A 6,752-nucleotide genomic window follows, 5' to 3' on the forward strand; every position below is an offset into this window, starting at 1 on the left:
CTGGGCATCCCAGGAGGGAAGGAACACAAGGAGACATCAAGCTACAATGCAACATAAATTTTATTGAGTCTAAAGAGAGAAACCAAGCAGTGCATGCTGGGAGGGACCCTGTCCAGGCTGCTACAAGGGCACCTGATAGTCAGGCACCCCTTCACAGCCATGGGACATGCATCTTCCTCCACACACATGGGGAGATGGGGATAGACAGGGCCCCTCTCCACCTCCTTCAGGATGAACCCATGGCACAGGACAGCAGGAGACAACAGGGACTCATGATGCGGAGAAGAAAGCAGGAGAAGCAGAAGACATCAGCTGGCCATGTTTCCAGCCAGCACAGGCTGGCACCTTGCTTCCCTCCCTGCTTTGCAGGAGGGCACGAGGGTTCTCAGCCCATCTGGAAACTCTGGCCAGCAGCTCCATCCTCAGTCCAGCACCTGGCTTTGGGCTTCCTGATCGATGCACTCACTGGACGTCCATCCCGGCTCTAGCAGGGCAGGCACCTCCTGCTGTAGTAGCGGCCACCAAGGCCAGAGAGGCCAAAGCCCCCGGAGTTGATGGGCACTCCCTCAGCACTCAGGATGTTGCCAACGGCAGCAGAGGTGGTGGATCCCACGGCGGTGTTCTGGGGGAAGGAGCTGAGGATGGGTCCGGGCAGGGTCACCACCACAGGAGACGGTTCAATAATCACGCGGGAGTCCTGGCACTGCCTGACACAGGGCTCGTTGCAGCTGTTGGCAAGTGGGGTTGGGCCACAGGGACGGCACAGATCGTAGCAGGACATGGCTGTGGGTCGGAGGTGCACCTGGGAGAGAGGGCAGGAAAAGCATAGGCAGCATGTGAGGCACAGCCTGACAGGCAGCTCAGCAAGAGAAAAGGCTGTGGAGCAGGGACAGGCTTCATAAGGAAGAAGGGAGTTTAAATAGCTCCAGTCCCTAAGGATCCCCTATAAAGAGAGTGCAAGACCTTCTCCAACCTCCTACAGTGCTGACAATGAGCTGAGAGTCTGGAACGTGACGAAGATCAAGGATCTCAGCAGAAACTCCAGCAAGAGCAGAAGAAAAAGAGAAAATTGATAAAGAAGAGAAACAGACAAAGGCACTTGCTACTCACCTTGCTCGCCAAGGAGGAGAAGGCAAGAGAAGTGGATGAGGGACCGTGTTGTAGCACTGGCTTTTATACTGGTCTAGACCGCCCCAGGCCCAGAGGCACCCATTGCGCATGTAAATTGTTTACCAACAAGCTCATCTTGTATGGAAAGCGCTCCCTACTACTCATGTAGGCTTTGATTTGGTACTTGCAATTCTCCCTCTCCATTTCCATGTTAATGCAAGGTCCATTCCACCCTAGAACATTTTTTTATGTGACATAATTAGAGATCAAATGAGTTTCGTGTACAGCACTGCTGATTCAGCAATTTAGACATTTATGGTGATCTGCTTAGAGAGCAATGAATTTTTCCTCCTCTGTCATTTTAGTCACTGGCTTGTCTTTCACAAAGCCATTTACAAATTAGAGTGATGTGAATGTCATCTTTGATAGTTACAGGTGTTTTACTCTGTTTCTTATGATTGCACCACATATCTAGTTTGAATCTCTCATTGACAGTGAAATATTTTTTTTCAGTAAAAGCCTAATTAGGTCACATACCCTGCATAGTAGCAAATTTTTGTCACTCAGCATTAGCTATTATATTTCAGAATCCGCATCATGTTCTATAGCTTTTGTGTTGCTACCTTCTCATTTTGTAGAATCTCCAGTTGCTTTTAATTCCCAACACACAACATGGTACCATCAGAATGTTTAAAAAGTGTGTTCTTCCAAGTCAGCTTAACACTTCAAGACATTTTTCAAAGCAAATTTCCCCTTAACCCACAGAGCAATTTCTGTAAAGACTCAAAGAGGTTTTTTTCTTTCCCTTCTTCCAATAGTAAGCTGAGGTCTGTTTGGAGTGTCTCTTATGTTTTAACATGGAGTCAGAAAATGAAGCAACAACTTGTAAGGAGAATCCTTTCCTGACATCAGTCAGACTGAGAATTACCTCACCAAGCTGAGACTGAAAACTTTCAGACTTTATGGACTCATGTTCAAACTGTGCAAGGATAATGAGTTAGACAGGTCAACTGTTTCTACCTGGCCAGATACTGAATTGCACATTCAAGGTATCAGTTAAAGTCCGTTGTGCAATCTCAGACAGTCCAGACACCTATGAAGTACAGAAAAAACTCTTCTCACAACAGGACTTTGTATCATTCATGTACTAATAGCAGTGAAGACTGTGACAGTACAGGATACAAAAACATCCCATCAAATGTTTGAGAAGAAACTCAGTAGAAAAGGTGCTGCTGGTGTTGAGAGACACTGGCTTAGGAATTTAACACAGCAAATTGGTTTTTTAAAGCAAACCAGAATCGTTCTACAAAGTATTTCTCCATGGAAACATACTGTTCAGCATCTGGTGTTGGATATTGTCTATTGGACAATTAGTTTCCCTGGTCTAATTAGGGGTGTAATATGCTAAGGTTTTATGTACTGGCATAACAATTTGGTATCCAGAACATCCACTTATAGTGTTCAGACAACTCTGTTATGGGAAAGAAATTAAAGCAATTGAGAACACATGAGAAGATGGCATCCATGCAATTTCTTGGACACATACTTTCAGTTGATTTATTACCATACCCAAACACAGAAAAGCAAATGCTTCATTCAGGTGGTAGCAAACAATCATGTACACTACATTCAAATAATTTGAGTTGGTTAATCAAATTAAGAAAAATGAAGAAAATCTGAAGCTTATGTTTTTACACCATTGCATGAAACATTTCTGAAGAGAGAAATGTTTACTTTCATTCATTAAAACAGAGCCTAATACATCATGACTACAGCAAAACAGGAATTAAACTGACTGTGAAAGGATAATATTATCCACCCAGCAGAGTTCCTACAAAATATCACACCCAGATTTGTGATCTTATTTTTACTATTGTAAGAATTCAGTTCAGAGAAAAACCAAATTTATTGGGAATGCATCTTGTAGGAATCATTGAGGTGGGATAAGTGATCAGTTCCAGGATTAATAGAAATGTTTTTATGGAATATTCTTTCCTTCAAAAAAATGTATTTCCCTTCAAGTTTTCTACCTAGCAATATCAGAATCTTGATCTTTCATTTACCTCCATTACATACTTAAAAGCCACTGAGGTGTGTCTGTCTGCAGGTCCCTAGGGCCGTATAACAATATTGAAGCTTCTCCTTTGGCTTCTTTAAAGGAAAGGACTTCAAAGTTAGTCCCATATATTCATTAATGCTTGAGACACGCAAAGTGTATATACTATGTAAATATTGTGAGTATATGACAAAATTTAAATAGTTATGTCACTTGGATAATAACATCATTTTAAATTTGGGAGTCATGGTTACTCCCTAAGAAGGCAATATTTAATGGCTTCAGAAACCAGGCGTATTAATTTTTTCATTAAAAAGTAGTTTTATCTGTGTCATAATAATAACCTTTCATAAAACTTCTGAAGCAGATCCACAGCTACTCTAAATTCTTATGACTATATAGTGCGGCAGCACTGGGTGTCCTGGGCAACAAAATAAGGTTGGAATATGGGGTTTTTGGAAATCACCAACACAAACCATCCGCTTTCTCAAGCATTAGCCTGCTGCCACAAGCTCTGTGCCTGTCCCTGCTGCTCCCACAAAAATGCTTTTTATAAAAATCCTAAGTTATTGCTGCTCTCCCTTTGTTTTTCACATGTCCTTCTCAGTGAAAAATAATTTCCTCAGCTCTACTAGAAGACTAAGTTGCCTGCCTGCAGAGCTAGAGCCATACATCTGCTCCAGATTCGCAATGAAAATTCACATCCAGTGACCCCACTGTAAGTGGGCTCCTTCAGGCTAGACCAGGAAGAGTCTAAGACTTGCCATGACACTTTGTTGCACTGAAAAGCTTGGTATAGTGTAATCACTTCTATCTCAATGTGCTGTTTAGACAGAAATTGGTATTTGGTTTCTTATTCTTTAGAAAAGGACATTTCTGGACATCTTAACCCTTCCTGAGACATAAAGTGTCATTCTGCCCTCAAGCTTTGGTTGGTCCCTAGGATGTTTATTTGGGCATCAACCCTGATTAAAGGGTTTGCCAGTAAGAATCAGGGTGAAAAGCTGCAGTCACCAAGGATGTCAAAGACTTTTTTCATCCCCATGTAGCTCGTCTTTGAGCTGTTGTGTCAAAAGCCATAGCTGTCAGCCCACAGGATGAGCTAGTCAGGGAAAGTGTTTCACATACCCCAAGATCTGCCCTTCCCTACAGACAGATTTCCTGTCGAGTTGTTTACCTGCTACTTGTTTGCTTCTCTAATAGAGCAGTAAAAATTTTTCTCTGCAAATCCCTCCTAAATTATGAGGTGTGTTGGAGGGATCCCTAGGGCAATAACTCTTATCAGGAAGCTCTGCGTCCTTCTTGGATCAAATGTCATATCACAAGTATTCATTAATGATTTATACATGCAGAGTGCTGTGTTATTATATTTAAAGTGTGGTATTGGCTTCAGACACCCATGAATTGAGTAATAATATCCCTTTAAGATAAACAGATCAAAGTCACGTATATCATTCCACTAATCAGGTCATGATTCCTGACCTCATAATGCTTTTTTTTCCCCTACACTGCATTCATATTAGATCCCACTCACCCCTTAGAGTCTTGGGTGACCCTGGATCCCAGCAGATGCACATAAACTCCATTCCCCAGGTTTGTAGATCATTGCAATGATTTCTACCATGAAGGGTAAAGCCTTATAATTTTAATCCGTTTTTTTCTCAGGACACAAGTCAACTCAGTGACAGATTATTTTCCCTTTTTGTGAGTGTATTTCAAGAGCCAGCCCCTCTTCAGTGGCACAACAGCTAGTGTTTTTAGTAGGCTGCCTATTGTCAGTCTGATGTTCTTGTTCCTTAGTCATCTTTCCCCTCAAATCATATTTAGCTGGGGTACTCGTAAGGACAGAAGACAGATGGGCTGGGACCTGGAATGCACCTCTTAGAAAGCATAAACAGACTTCCAAAACTACTAAATATTTCCAGTTTCAAATTTGGAACAGCTCTGGGATGCCTCGTTTTCAAAGCAAATGACTTCTAAAAATCTATATCCTTTGAGGCTTCATGGCCTCCAAAGTCTCATCATTATTCAGTGGGACTGAACCTTAGCTTTCACCGTAAAACAGGAGTGGTTTGGGTGACTTCTTAATTTTACCTCCCTGGATGTCTGTCACAGCTCACACAGCACCAAAGCCAGACTCATGGGGATCTCAGAGGAAGGATTACAGGGAATCACTAAGCTCTGTATGAGGCAATACCAAAGATCATGGCTATTACTTTAGCGGCCTCTGTCATTGGCCATACCCAAAGAACCTGCATGCTTAGGGAGAGTGAGTTCACCTTACCTGATATATAGGGAGAAGGAATTTGTTTTATTTTGCTCCTTAATTTTAGTTCTCCTATACCCCAAAGCAGCTGGATCTTAACCTCAGACAGGTGGTATAATTTTGCAGTAGACAGTCTTAGCAGTTGGCTCTTTGGACAAGTATGTTGAGCGGCAAAGAGGACTCTCTCTCCCCTAATGCTGGGATTACGTCTGTAGCTGGGTGTAAAAATCTCCCTTTTCAGCTTTAATGTACAATCTTCTGTAACTATACAAGTAAATCTCTTGGGGCAAGGTGTTACCACTGCTGGGGTACCATCTTATCTTGTGGAAGATTAGTAGATTTCAGTATAACAAGCGTTCATGCTCCACCACCTTTCTCTCAAAACCATTTAATTTTCTTAGTTACTACAATTTTCCTTTTTTTAATAATTCATTCAATCTGTGGTCCTCATCTTCTAAATTATTCCTGTAAAATAGATGTCTTTGTAAAGATCCCAAAGCAATGCCAGTCATTGGGAACAGCCTGCGGAAGTTTCAGATTAAAGGATTTCAAAGCAATTTGCAAACTCTCATTAATGATTTATACATGCAAAACACTTATTATCATATTTTAAGTGTCCAGTATGATTGCAGTGTTTTAAAACAGAGTTACAAAGTCACCCTGAAATACATGTCAAGGTTATTAATATACGTTTTCTAGTTATGTACTAAGGTGCTTGCATCATACTATATTTTTGTTTGATTTTCATTTGAAAAGTAGCTTTGCACTGCTGCCAGATTTCTCAGAATAGGCAACTGATGAAACTGGTGAAACCTGAACCTTCTCAGACAATACTGATTTCTCAGAAATTACACAAACATGCGCTAGCTCGCTTGCTATGTATGTGAAAACAGAGAATAGTTGTGTAAGCATGCATGACCTTCTCATTTTGTTTAATTTTAGGGGAAGGGTCTCAGAAAGAGCTGTACTACTCATACTGATAAAGGAATAACAAAATAAAGACCCTTTATTAGGACCCTTAATAAAGATTTTCAGAAAAGCCAGGAGAATAATTTGAGCAAAGGATTAGGCTCTTGTACATCTCCAATGAAAAAATGTGAGCAGAATGTGAGGGTCAGAGAGCGTGCAAATCAGGCTAGTCTGACACATGCAGACAGTATGCAGAACTTATTCTTGGAAACTAATTAGGACCTCACACACAAAAGACTTCTTTAATCTTTCAATTAATTTAAGAAATTTCCCACAACGTAGGCCTCCTATTTCTCTTCTTATTTTTCATTTGTTTTCTTTATTTTTTCCTGTTTAACTGTTCTCTTCAGA

The 6,752-nt window shown here is 41.2% G+C and overlaps 1 pseudogene; it reads right to left on the reverse strand.

Annotated features, from left to right (window-relative positions):
• Positions 1-484: 484 nt before the first annotated feature.
• LOC141936229 (feather beta keratin-like) lies at positions 485-1,220 on the reverse strand (annotated as a pseudogene).
• Positions 1,221-6,752: the final 5,532 nt, after the last annotated feature.

This window comes from Strix uralensis, chromosome 32 (genome assembly GCF_047716275.1).
Source record: "Strix uralensis isolate ZFMK-TIS-50842 chromosome 32, bStrUra1, whole genome shotgun sequence".
Classification (NCBI taxonomy): Eukaryota; Metazoa; Chordata; class Aves; order Strigiformes; family Strigidae; genus Strix; species Strix uralensis.